This window comes from Saccostrea echinata, unplaced genomic scaffold (genome assembly GCF_033153115.1).
Source record: "Saccostrea echinata isolate AGI-Se365-2 ecotype Australia unplaced genomic scaffold, CSIRO_AGI_Sech_v1 ptg000062l, whole genome shotgun sequence".
NCBI lineage: Eukaryota > Metazoa > Mollusca > Bivalvia > Ostreida > Ostreidae > Saccostrea > Saccostrea echinata.
This window is the reverse complement of record NW_026889811.1, coordinates 6424827-6439416: the sequence shown is the minus strand read 5'-3', so window position 1 is coordinate 6439416 and position 14590 is coordinate 6424827. Positions and strand designations below refer to the sequence as shown.

The following is a 14590-nucleotide window of genomic DNA, read 5'->3' as shown; positions in this document are numbered from 1 at the left end:
TACTGTGTCAGAAAAACTATTTCATTAAAGAATGAAGCATCTGAAACTTTTCTCAATTTTCCTAATTTTCGGACTTTTGTACGTGACTTGTTCTGAGGGACGTGTAATAAGATTTCCTGGGGGTAAGTGTCTTTCAAAATACTTTACTTAATTAAGGATTTTTGAAATATTCGATTCTTTTATCTATTTGACCCAGAATCTACATCTGACCCTTTCTACTCTAATCATTTATGTTTTGAAAAATGAACACGCTGAGACAAATAGCAAAAGGAAAAAAAAAATAATTATCAATAATATACTTTTGACCACCCACAAAATATGTACAGGTTTTAATTAAAACAAAAATTTCGCTTTGCATGTATAACATTATCCTATGAATTGTGTGAAATTCATGAGAAATTGCATACAATTTTTATGCCCCCATAATCGAAGATTCGTGGGCATATAGTTTTTGCCCTGTCCGTCCGTCTGTCTGTCTGTTCGTCCGTAAAATTTTAACCTTGCCCTTAACTTTCAATTGGTAAGAGCTATAGCTTTCATATTGCACATGACAAAACTTTTCATATAATACCAACATATCTGACCTCTTGACCTTGGAGTTTGACCCATTTTTCAAAATTTTACCAAACTCTAACCTTGACCAGAACTATTGAACAGTTGGCGCTAGGGCTTTTCTACTTCACATGTGTATATTCATTGTGAAAAGACCTTTCCTTTGTATAAATATTTTTGACCTTGGAGTTTGACTTACTTTTTAAAATCTTTAACCTTGGCCATAACTGTTGAATGGACGATGCTAGTTCTTTCATATTTCACATGCGTATTTCTTGTGACAAGACGTTCCCCTTGGGCACCATTAATGTTTTTTTCCCATCTGAACTTGACTTTGACGTTTGACTTACTTTTTTCGAAAACTTTAACCTTGGCCATAACATTTGAACGGTTGATGCTAGGGTCTTCATATTTCAAAGTTATATTAAGGCCTTGAGACAAGACTTTTCTTTGGGTATCAACTTTTTGATCTCTTGATCTTGACGTTAGAGTTTGACTTGCATTTGAGAAACTTTACCTTAAAGCTGCCATGCGGGGTCATCAGTATTTCACTAACAAATCTTGTTTATAATGATGTAAACAATTGTAATCGTGCGAGGAATTTCGAAAATAAAATCATACATTGCTCTGTATTAACTGAAAAGGATATACGTACTTCACTTTTGAAAATGTTTGCTATCGTCACTACAGATAATACCAACAGTGGCTGTCAGCTATCATCCGCAACTGTACTCGGCAATGCTGGTACCGGACATCCATGCCTGTACCTGCTCACTAATATCAAAAACGGAATTTCAGAGCAAGACTTTCCGGATTGTTCAACGTATTAAACTGTATGTTGTTAATTAAGTATGGATTGTTTTTTTAATGAAACGTACGAAATGTGTTAATAATTAATCTACTTTATGGAAGGCTGTAATCGCCAAAACGGTAACGATAACTAGCTTAGTGAATATATCGCGGAAAATATATTTGTAAGCAGACCCGTAGGAAGCAATTTCAGTTTTTTTTTTGGGGGGGGGGGGGGAGGGGGGCACAGCCATACATTTTTCAGTTGACACTACCAAAAATTTCCTGACAAGCAAAAAAAAACAAAACAAAACAAAAAAAAAAGGTCATCAGACGTTTCTATTGAGGGGGCACAAGCATATAGTATCTATGATTAATATGGTAATCTATATAGATCGGCAAAATTATTGGGGGGGGGGGGCACGGCCCCCCTGTGCCCCCCCCCCCGGTTCCTACGGCCATGGTAAGCTTGACTATGCCTAAATCCATTGCATAGATCATGTAGATCGCTATTATCTCTAAAAAGTAACATTTACTACAGCGTACATTTTGTATATCTATGACTGTATACCTGTGCCTGATATACAACATCTGCGACTGTACCTGTGCCGTACATACACACTACCACTGACTCAACCCGCGCTTGATTAAATTAACCCGCGCTTGATTAATAACATCCACAACCAAAAATTCTGTGGATTTTCTCCGATTTAGATTTAGACTGAATTCAATCAAAGCGCAATTAACGCTAATCTTTATATTACCCATGACAGTGATACCGAGACAAACGATGTCAGCAGTGATTAGGGAAGGATCCAAAACTTTTACAGATTTAAATTTAAAGCTTTATGTTCAGAGTACAATATGAGCCAGGTCTTTATTTTTTTTTTTGGGGGGGGGGGGGGGGGGCTAGGGGCATGATTTCAATATCCTACATGCTCAATAACAATGATGAATTTAAAATGAAACATGCTAGTATAATTATAGAAAATATATGAGTAAACAATAAACAAAGTGAAATAAAAAAGGAAATTAAAATAAATATTGGAATTAATTTGTAATCTTTAATTTTATGTTAGAAAGTATAAGTACGTCACAATATTATTAATTTCACCCATTTCATTGATCACGCAAGAGGTGTCAATGAAAAGCACAGGTTTTTTCCCATAAATATATGTCTTACGATATTTACGGGTGGAATGGGCTGATCCACCCGTTTTCAGTGTGTTATATATAAACATCTCAAGTGCACCCCAGGAAGTAGCCTCCTATGCCCTGAAAAAGAATGGTTCCTGACAAAAAAAAATTATTTATTTACAAAGTACATAAAATTTACTAGGCACAGGTAACAAAGTTGTAAAAATAGGCTGGAAGACCCCCCCCCCCCCCCAAAAAAAAAAAAATTCTCAAAAGAAATAAAAATTAATTTCATATGCATGAAACAATTAACATCTTGACTGGTCGATAACCGTGGTGTGATACCTGGAATATGTAGGGTATGGTATTAAAATAATTGCTCATATTAAAGAAAATTAATCCTATAATTATCAATAACATCCGAAGAAAATATTTGTATAAGTAAATATTTTATTAGATCCACCTCTCTAAGATTCTGCTGTACTGTCCAGACAACTCTAGAAATTTTACACCATGACTGTACCGGTGCCTGATTGACAACATCCACGACTGTACCTGTCCAGTACACACACTTTATTCTACATCCCTGACTGTACCAGTGCTTATAAACAATATCCCTGACTGTACCCATGCCTTATAAACAACATCCCTGACTGTACCTGTGCCTTATAAACAACATCCCTGACTGTACCTGTGCCTTATAAACAACATCCATGACTGTACCTGTCCAGTACACACACTTTATTCTACATCCATGACTGTACCTGTGCATTATAAACAACATCCATGACTGTACCTGTCCAGTACACACACTTTATTCTACATCTATGACTGTACCTGTGCCTTATAAACAACATCCACGACTGTACCTGTGCAGTATACACATCTTACTCTACATCCATGACTGTACCTGTGCCTTGTAAACAACATCCATGACTGTACCTGTCCAGTACACACACTTTATTCTACATCCCTGACTGTACATGTGCTTTATAAACAACATCCACGACTGTACCTGTGCATATATGCATACTTTTTTCTACATCCATGACTGTACCTGTGCCTTATAAACAACATCCACGACTGTACCTGTGCAGTATACACATCTTACTCTACATCCATGACTGTACCTGTGCCTTGTAAACAACATCCATGACTGTACCTGTCCAGTACACACACTTTATTCTACATCCCTGACTGTACATGTGCTTTATAAACAACATCCACGACTGTACCTGTGCATATATGCATACTTTTTTCTACATCCATGACTGTACCTGTGCTTATAAACAACATCCACGACTGTACCTGTCCAGTACACACACTTTATTCTACATCCCTGACTGTACCTGTGTCTTATAAACAACATCCACGACTGTACCTGTCCAGTACACACACTTTATTCTACATCCATGACTGTACCTGTGCCTTATAAACAACATCCACGAAAGTACCTGTGCAGTATACACATCTTACTCTACATCCACGACTGTACCTGTCCAGTACACACACTTTATTCTACATCCCTGACTGTACATGTGCCTTATAAACAACATCCACGACTGTACCTGTGCATATATACATACTTTATTCTACATCCATGACTGTACCTGTGCCTTAAAAACAACATTCACGACTGTACCTGTCCAGTACAAACACTTTATTCTACTTCCATGACTGCATCTTTGCGTTATTAACAACATCCAAGAAAAGTTACTCAAGGCTCTACTAAAAGTTTGTCCTTTTGTCGTTTGTGACCCGAACCCCCACCCCCAATGCAACCCCCACCCCGTCAAAAAATTGAATCATATATGCCTGCAAGAAAGCTTGGGATTTAGTCTTTTTTTTTTTAAGAGGAAATACTCCTTCTTTCGATATACTCCATCCTCGCCTTCACAACTTCTGCCAAGTTTTATTATTATTGTAGAAGAGTTTATAGGTAATGGCTTAATTATTTTAAAACCAGTGTCAAAAAGTTAACTGCTCATTTAAAACTCTTCTCATAAAGAGGGGGAAGGGTAAGACAATTTTATAAATTGAAATCGGGTTTTAAACATAACAAGTGATCCAGATTTTCAAATACTCATGGAAATGGATAAATAACCATCAAATCTCTCCGTATGTTTAACTTATGTAAAAGTCAACTGACATATTAGATTCATTGGCAATAAAATGACTATTTTTGCTGCTTTTAGTATGTAAATATATGTTCTACACCCTCATACCCCCCCCCCCCCCAACAACAACCCACTCCCCTGAAACAAGAAACAATTGGTATAAATTTGAATTTCTGAAATAACAATTCATAATACTTTAAAAGGAATTGTTGTTTCAGTGAAGGGGGGGGGGTAAAAATATTTTCCGTTGATTTCTATAGAGATGAAGTTTTACCAAAATTATAGACTTATCTCTCTTTGTTTTCCCAAGTAAGTTATGTTTTTTGATAAAATTCACATAAATATTCGGTATATGAATATGAAAAAATCATTCCAATATGTCAACTTTCTAAATTAACTCTGCGATAGGTGGCAGAATTTTACTATCATTCTTGCTATCATATGGTTTATTCAAGCATGCGTATTAAAGCTATTGAGACAAGCTTTCTGCATTAACTATACTAGTCCACTACCGGCAAGTGTAATCTGGTTCCCATTAAAAATTGAAAATGCTGTAATTCTGTCAAAAAATCATTGAAGCGGAACATAATGCAAACTTGATCTGTGACTCATCAAGATACACTCATATACCAAAAATCAACTCAATATCTGCAAACGTTTGGGAAAAAAGTGTGGAAAACCCTTAAAAATTAAAAAGATTGTAATTCCCTCAAAAATCAATGAAGCAGAACGAAATAAAAAACTTGATCTGTAACTCATCAAAACACACTAACATACCAAAATCAGCTTAATATTTGCAAGCGTTTAGAAAAAAGTGCGGAAAACCAAGTGGGACAGAGTGACAGCTAGGCGGACAGTTTGACAGACAGACGGACGGACAGACTCAGAGGAAACCTATCGTCCCCTCCGGTTTCAATTTATTTTATTAGTCCCCTACCGGTGAAGCCGGAGGGGACTATAGGTTTCCTCTGAGTCTGTCCGTCCGTCTGTCGGTCTGTCTGTCTGTCTGTCTGTCCCACTTGGTTTTCCGCACTTTTTTTTCTAAACGCTTGCAGATATTGATGAGCTGATTTTTGGCATGTGAGTGTATCTTGATGAGTTACAGATCAAGTTTGCATTTCGTTCCGCTTCGGTGCTTTTTGACGGAATTACGACCTTTTCATTTTTTCGGGGTTTTCCGCATTTTTTTCTAAACGTTTACAGATATTGAGCTGATTTTTGGTATGTGACTTTACCTTGATGAGTTATAGATGAAGTTTGCATTTCGTTCCGCTTCATTGATTTTTGACGGAATTATGGCATTTTCAATTTTTAACGGGAACCAGATTACACTTGCCGGTAGGGGACTAGTATTGCTAATGCAATACTCTCAGAATGCTTGTTCTTATTGAAAGGGCAGATTACTCTATTTGCATAAATGTACCACAAAATTAGAACTCTTTAGTGTGCAGTGTATAGAGGGCTCTTAAGCACATGAAAAAAAGTCCAACTTTTTCCTCATTTTCCGATCCCCTCCTGTTTATGTCATGTTTCATCATTGGGTTATTATACCCCCGCTCCGAAGGAAAGGGGGGTATACTGTTTTACCCTTGTGTGTCTGTCTGTCTGTCCGTCTGTCTGTGTGTCAGTCTGTCTGCCTGTCCGTAACAAAATTTTCGTCACAGTTTTCTCAGCAACTACTCATCGCAGATGCTTGAAATTTTAGCACACTCTTTGTTTAGGCATGCCATATTGTAGGATTCATTTTTGTACGAATCTGATGTCAACTTCTTGTTCATTCTTGTCTCTGTCCATAACTGAACTTGTGTACATTCACGTCAAAGCGGGGGTATTACTAGTGAGCATTGGCTCACAGACTTCTTGTTTTTTTAATTCTTTTGAATGCCATTTAAACATTGAATTGTGAAGTGTAGATACATATAGTATTACATGTACTGCAATAATTATTTTCGATAGGTCTTTCTTTGTTAACACGATAAAATGCACTATTCCATCCTAAAATGTTTTCAACTATGAAAACATTTTTACACCTTCTTCTGTGCCAACCCCAAAGTTGCGGGGTATTATTATCATAGTTTACAACTGATTATACGTCAAACGTATACGACAAATGTTTATTAAAATTAATTAAAATTAATAATAGTAATTGGCTATATGTTGACTTATAGCTTTGAGTTTTCCACCTGTACACTGATGATTAATTGTGTCTCGAACTTGATTCTAATTGATTTTCATGGTCAAATTTTAGGAGTCAAGTACACACTTAAATATCAAAATTTGTGAGTGAAAGAAAATTGTTTAAATATTGTTGTTTTTTATGGTAGGATGGTCCAAATACAGTATACAATACGTACCTCTTAAACCCTGAGAAGTTTATTGTGTGTAAATCTTGCTTATAAGGCATAGGTACAGTCATAGCTGTAGTGTGTGTCATACATGTACGCAGGTACAGTTGTGGATGTTGTTTATAAGGCACAGGTACGGTCATGGATGTAGAATAAAGTGTGTGTACTGGACAGGTACAGTCGTGGATGTTGTTTATAAGGCACAGGTACAGTCAGGGATGTAGAGTAAGATGTGTGTACTGGACAGATACAGTCGTGGATGTTGTTTATAAGGCACAGGTACAGTCATGGATGTAGAATAAAGTGTGTGTACTGGACAGGTACAGTCGTGGATGTTGTTTATAAGGCACAGGTACAGTCAGGGATGTAGAATAAAGTATGTATATATGCACAGGTACAGTCGTGGATGTTGTTTATAAGGCACAGGTACAGTTGTGGATGTAGAATAAAGTGTGTGTACTGGACAGGTACAGTCGTGGATGTTGTTTATAAGGCACAGGTACAGTCATGGATGTAGAATAAAGTATGTATATATGCACAGGTACAGTTGTGGATGTTGTTTATAAGGCACAGGTACAGTCATGGATGTAGAGTAAGATGTGTATACTGCACAGGTACAGTCGTGGATGTTGTTTATAAGGCACAGGAACAGTCATGGATGTAGAGTTAGATGTGTATACTGCACAGGTGCAGTCGTGGATGTTGTTTGTAAGGCACAGGTACAGTCAGGGATGTAGAGTTAGATGTGTATACTGCACAGGTACAGTCATGGATGTTGTTTATAAGGCACAAGTACAGTGTTGGATGTAGAATAAAGTGTGTGTACTGGACAGATACAGTCGTGGATGTTGTTTATAAGGCATAGGTACAGTCATGGATGTAGAATAAAGTGTGTGTACTGGACAGGTACAGTCGTGGATGTTGTTTATAAGGCACAAGTACAGTCATGGATGTAGAATAAAGTGTGTGTACTGGACAGATACAGTCGTGGATGTTGTTTATAAGGCACAGGTACAGTCATGGATCTAGAATAAAGTGTGTGTACTGGACAGATACAGTCATGGATGTTGTTTATAAGCACAGGCACAGTCATGGATGTAGAATAAAGTGTGTGTACTGGACAGGTACAGTCGTGGATGTTGTCAGTCAGACACCGGTACAGTCATGGTGTAAAATTTCCAGAGTTGTCAGGACAGGTACAGTTGTGGATGTTGCATCCCAAAAAATTCCTTACGATTTTCTTTGAGCTGAACACAATAAAGGTGCTATTAACGCTATTCACCGATATTCCCTATAGATTGATTCCAGACAATTGATTGCAGAATCTTAGAGAGGCGGATCTAATAAAAATATTTACTTATACAAATATTTTCTTCGGATGTTATCGATAATTATAGCATTAATTTCCTTTAATATGAGCAATTATTTTAATACCATACCCTGCATATTTCAGGTATCACGCCACGGTTATCGACCAGTCAAGATGTTAATTGTTCCATGCATATAAAATTAATTTTTATTTCTTTTGAGAATTTTTTTTTTGGGAGGGGGGGGGTGTCTTCCAGCCTATTTTTACAACTTTGATACCTGTGCCTAGTAAATTTTATGTACTTTGTAAATAAATAATTTTTTTGTCAGGAACTATTCTTTTTCAGGGCATAGGAGGCTACTTCCTGGGGTGCACTTGAGATGTTTATATATAACACATTGAAAACGGGTGGATCAGCCCATTCCACTAATATATATCGTAAGACATACAAATTTATATTTATGGGAAAAAAACCTGTGCTTTTCATTGACACCACTTGCGTGATCAATGAAATGGGTGAAATTAATAATATTGTGACGTACTTATACTTTCTAACATAAAATTAAGGATTACAAATTAATTTCAATATGTATTTTAATTTCTTTTTTATTTTACTTTGTTTATTGTTTACTCGTATATTTTCTATAATTATACTAGGATGTTTCATTTTAAATTCATCATTATTATTGAGCACGTAGTAGGATATTGAAATCATGCCCCCAGCCCCCCCCCCCCCCCCCCCGAAAAAAAAATTAAAGACCTGGCTCATATTGTACTCTGAACATAAAGCTTTAAATTCAAATCTGTAAAAGTTTTGGATCCTTCCCTAATCACTGCTGACATCGTTTGTCTCGGTATCACTGTCATGGGTAATATAAAGATTATATATAGCGTTAATTGCGCTTTAATTGAATTCAGTCTAAATTTAAATCGGAGAAAATCCACAGGATTTTTTGTCGTGGATGTTATTAATCAAGCGCGGCTTGAGTCAGTGGTAGTGTGTATGTACGGCACAGGTACAGTCGCAGATGGTGTATATCAGGCACAGGTATACAGTCATAGATATACAAAATTTAGGCATAGTCAAGTTTACATATATTTTCCGCGATATATTCACTAAGCCAGTTACCGTTACCGTTTTGGCGATTACAGCCTTCCATAAAGTAGATTTATTTAAAATCAGAAATTTTCTTTCCTCCATATTAACACATTTCGTATTTTTCATTAAAAAACAATCCATACTTAATTAAAAACATATAGTTTAATATGTTGAACAATCCGGAAAATCTTGCTCTGACATTCCGTTTTTGATATTAGTGAGCAGGTACAGTCATGGATGTCCGGTACCAGCACTGCCGAGTACAGTTGCGGATGTTAGCTGACAGACCCCACTCGATAATACACTTTTGTTAACATTTGCCATACAGCTTATATACTTTACTTTTTTATAACGTTTGACATCATCCCTTCAGAATATATACTTCCCTTTTGACATTGTTTGTTATCATCTTACAGATGATATACTTCACTTTTGGCAATGTTTGCCACGTCCCTACAGATTATATACTTTTGTTTATGTTTGATATTATTCATAAAGATTATATACAGTGTACTTTACTTTTGATAACCTACAGGTTGTCCACCAGTATGTGCGAATTATTGTCCGTTCGGCAGAGTGTACATCAATGGATGTCCCACTTGTACATGCAAAGGACGTAAGTTTATTTACATTGCTGACTAATGTGACCAAAACCTAACAGTATGGAACGCCATAGCTGCCTGAAGGTCATTTTCATATTATATGAGGTGGGATAACCTTTATGTGAAGTGGTGAAGTCATTATATATAGTGGTAAAATCATTATATTCAATGAAAACTTTATTATATGCAGTGGTTTTATCATTATATACAGTGATAAAATCATTATTTTCATTGATAACTTTATTGTATGCAGTGGTTTTATCATTATATTCAGTGGCAATGTCATTATATGTAGTGGTTAAATAATGTAATGAAGTGATAATATCGATATATTATGTTGTAAAATCATTATATGCAGTGGTTTTTCCATTATATACATTACTGAAATCTTTCTGTGATGTGATGAATTCAATATATACAGTACAAACATAATTTGTGTGATAAAGCAATCATTACATTGTATGAAACCCACTGCATGTGGAGTGCCAAGTTAATTTCATTCAGTGCGACACCTTTACATGAAGTGAAAAATCTATTATGTGCAGTACTAACATCATTATATTATATAGTAAAATTATTATATATATTCCTTAAATCATGCTTTGCAGTGGTAACATCTTTATATGAGGTGGTTAATTAATTATATGATGTTGTTAATTTGTTATATGATGTGGTCAAATCTTTATATGCATAAGTCGTTTCATATTATGCAGTGGTAACTTCTTTATCATAATCTAAACTGGTCCTTTTATTTAAAAAAAAGTGCGCGGAGTTCCAGTTTAAAGAGTGTTTGAAAATAGGAAACCCGGGCCGTGGCAAATTAAAAGCCGGGGCTATTCGAGATTTTTCTAATTTCTGATTCTATTATACAGCTTCCTGATTTTATCAACTGTGCTGAAATTTTAAGACTCATTTTTATAGGTTAATGTGTATTCGCTGTAAAAATTGCACTTAATTTTAAAATACTTAGTAATTTAGATTTTCTTGGCGATTGTTTATTTCCAAGTTCAGTGGTGGATCCAGGAATCTTGAAAAGGGGGGCCCGACAAGTTTTTGGTCGGGGTAGGTAGCCCACAGCCAAACCAAAAAACAATTGATTTTATTAAATCTTGTGTATATTTTGGACACAAGGGGGGGGGGGGTCCCATAGGCCCTCTCTGAATCCGCCCGTGAGGTTGGTAAATCGGGTAGGCAATCAAGTAGACATTTTACGTGTTTTGTTTGTTTGTTGTTTTTTGTTTTTTTGTTTTTTTTTATTTTTATTTTTTTTTTTGGCCATATTTGACAGAAAGCTAATAAACTTTTAAATTATTCTGATGTTAAAAATTATTCATTCTTTGAAAGGCATTTTTTGAGTGAAATGACACGTTTAAGAAAAACCGGTTCACATAGACGTCGGAACCGGGGGGGGGGGGGTTTACCCCCCCTTTTTTTTTTTTTACAAAGGTAGACATAATATAGGCATTGAAAATTCGGGCGTAGGTCTAGCCCCCGCCCCTCCCCACTTTCTACAGGCACGATTCATTGTAGTGAAAGAAGGGTAATTGGTAGTGTTTAAAAGAATTTGGTACTGAAAAATGTTCGACCCCCCACCCCCCCCCCACCCCCACCCACACACCCCGAAATAGGATTTTCGGGTTTGGAGAAAGAACAATTTTCCTTTTTTTTTTTTGGCTTGTCAAGTTTTTTTTTTCAGGTTTGATTTTTTTCTATTTCAATTAGCCACACCACTATCAATTTCCTTCCGACGCCAATGGTTCATTAAAATCGGATTTGATCTCCCGGAAGTCAAAAATAAAAAATCCGAGATACTTGTTCATTATCTTCATGTCATTTGATAAAATATAAATTAATTAAAGTATTATCACATATACATGTAATTATAGGACTATTAATGCAAAGCCTTGTGTCAAACTTTAATCACGCGTAAGTTGCTTGGTTTAAGGATATCCGATCCTCAGCCTTGAAGGATAACTCTTAATTTTATCATTTTATTCAAAAAGGCTAAAATGATTTTAATTTGGTTGTTTGTTTGCTGTTTAACGTCCCTCTCGAGAATTTTTCACTCATATGGAGACGCCACAATTTGCCAGTGGAGAGCTGCAAATTTTGTCCTATACTTGGCACTTACGGCCATTGAGCAGTGAGGGATTTTTTTCGTTCCAACACCTACTGTGGCACGGGACCTCGGTTTATGGCTTTATGCGGTCTCTTACGAAGGACCGGTCTCAACGTCCCACTGTCGGAATCGAACCCGTGATGTAAGGATTGACTCCTTATTCCGCGTCTCTTAGAGCAGACACTCTGATCACCGTGCCACGTTGGCGACGGCAAAGATGAAACTTGAAAATGAAATGTTTTCATGCAGCAATTTTTATTTTAAGCATTTCAATGTGATTTAAGGTTTTCTGAAGTCTTAGAAACAGTCTTATAAATAGTTGATATTAGTAATTTAACACCCCCCCCCCCGAAAAAAGTATTAAACAAATTACATATTTAACGTAATCCAGTTTCCTTCCATCTACTAGCATATAGATACATGTACCAGTGCACATTTGCATATTATGAAATTAGAAATGATTTATGGTGTTTTGCACCAGGTTCTTCCCGGATGATCGGATCTGGTTTAATAATCCTTTTTCTAATGAAAATGTGTATTTTGCATAAAAATAGCATTTTCAAATAAAGAAATAACTATCAAAAATTAATAGATTTTTTTTTTTAGTTAAAATACAGTGTTTAACATAGGAATAATTTTTAAGTTTATTAGATTTTTATCAAATATGTCAAAAAAACACACACACATAAAATATCGCCAACCCAGTCTACCCATTTTACCAACATGGAAATCAACAATCGCCAAAAAAAAAAAAAAAAAAAAAAAAAAAAAAAAAAAAAAATCTAAAATACTAAGTACTTCTAGCACAATAGATAAAATATTAAATCAGAAAATTGAAACTGCCTACCAATTTTACTTGAAACCAAAAATCGTCAAGAAAATCTAAAATACCAAGTATTTAAATACAATTTTTACAGCGAAAACACATTAGCCTAAAAAAAGAGTCTGAAAATTTTAAATCAGAAATTTTAAAAATCTCGAATAGTCCCGGCTTTTAATTTGCCACGACCCGGGTTTCCTATTTTCAAACACTCTTTAAACTGGAACTCCGCGCACTTTTTTAAAAATGTTTTTGCAAGAGGACCAGTTTAGATGATGATAAAGAAGTTACCACTGCATAACATGAAACGACTAATGCATATAAAGATTTGACCACATCATATAACAAATTAACAACATCATATAATTAATTAACCACCTCATATAAAGATGTTACCACTGCAAAGTATGATTTTAGGAATATATATAATAATTTTACTATATAATATAATGATGTTAGTACTGCACATAATAGATTTTTCACTTCATGTAAAGGTGTCGCACTGAATGAAATTAACTTGGCACTCCACATGCAGTGGGTTTCATACAATGTAATGATTGCTTTATCACACAAATTATGTTTGTACTGTATATATTGAATTCATCACATCACAGAAAGATTTCAGTAATGTATATAATGGAAAAACCACTGCATATAATGATTTTACAACATAATATATCGATATTATCACTTCATTACATTATTTAACCACTACATATAATGACATTGCCACTGAATATAATGATAAAACCACTGCATACAATAAAGTTATCAATGAATATAATGATTTTATCACTATATATAATGATAAAACCACTGCATATAATAAAGTTTTCATTGAATATAATGATTTTACCACTATATATAATGACTTAACCACTTCACATAAAGGTTATCCCACCTCATATAAAATGAAAATGACCTTCAGGCAGCTATGGCGTTCCATATAACAGAGTTTTAAAACTTCATAGGTGATCAAATGTGGGGATTTTATTAACTTTACAAACAAACACGATTTTTTTTAGTATTCCTTGGTTTTTCACTCTCCTCTCTAATATACCTCATTTTTGACTCAACCATTAAAAACAGACTTTTGTTGTGTTTTTTTTAAGAAAGACTGATTCAAATAAGATACTGTAATAATATAAATTAATTAGAAATTGAATGTAGTGAATTATTTTCAACATTGTGATTTCTTTTTCTTTTTATTCCAGCTGGAGATGGTGATCCGCTAGACTGGATACGATAGAACTTTGTATTTACAGCAATTAAAGAACAACTTGTTCCTCATCATCTGTTATTTTAAAGAAATAATACATCAAAGTTTGTAAAGATTACAAAGGCATTAATTACCACTAATTATAAAAACAGGAGGCACAAATCCTAAACACTCACTTGATCCACAATACTAAAACCTCTCTCTCTCTCTCTCTCTCTCTCTCTCTCTCTCTCTCTCTCTCTGAGACAAGTCTATATTTAATGAGACCGGAAATATTCTTGTTGCCCCAGACCACCTGTAACATAGATGTAAAGGGCATATAGACTAAAAAATGAAATCCACATATTAGATTGACAAACAGGTTTAAAAAAAACTTCTTAACCTAACATGCTTTGATGAGCAGGTTAAATGCATATTTTGAAAGTAATGTTATACTTAGCAACAAAGACGCAAACAAAATATATCAGTTTCTGCGAATTCCT

At 35.1% G+C, this 14590-nt stretch overlaps 1 long non-coding RNA gene across 1 annotated transcript; it reads left to right on the top strand.

Annotated features, from left to right (window-relative positions):
- Nucleotides 1-14179, top strand: LOC133175503 (uncharacterized). Its single transcript, XR_009719297.1, has 3 exons — nucleotides 1-122; nucleotides 9884-9964; nucleotides 14104-14179. It is a non-coding gene; the product is annotated as an uncharacterized LOC133175503 (long non-coding RNA).
- Nucleotides 14180-14590: the final 411 nt, after the last annotated feature.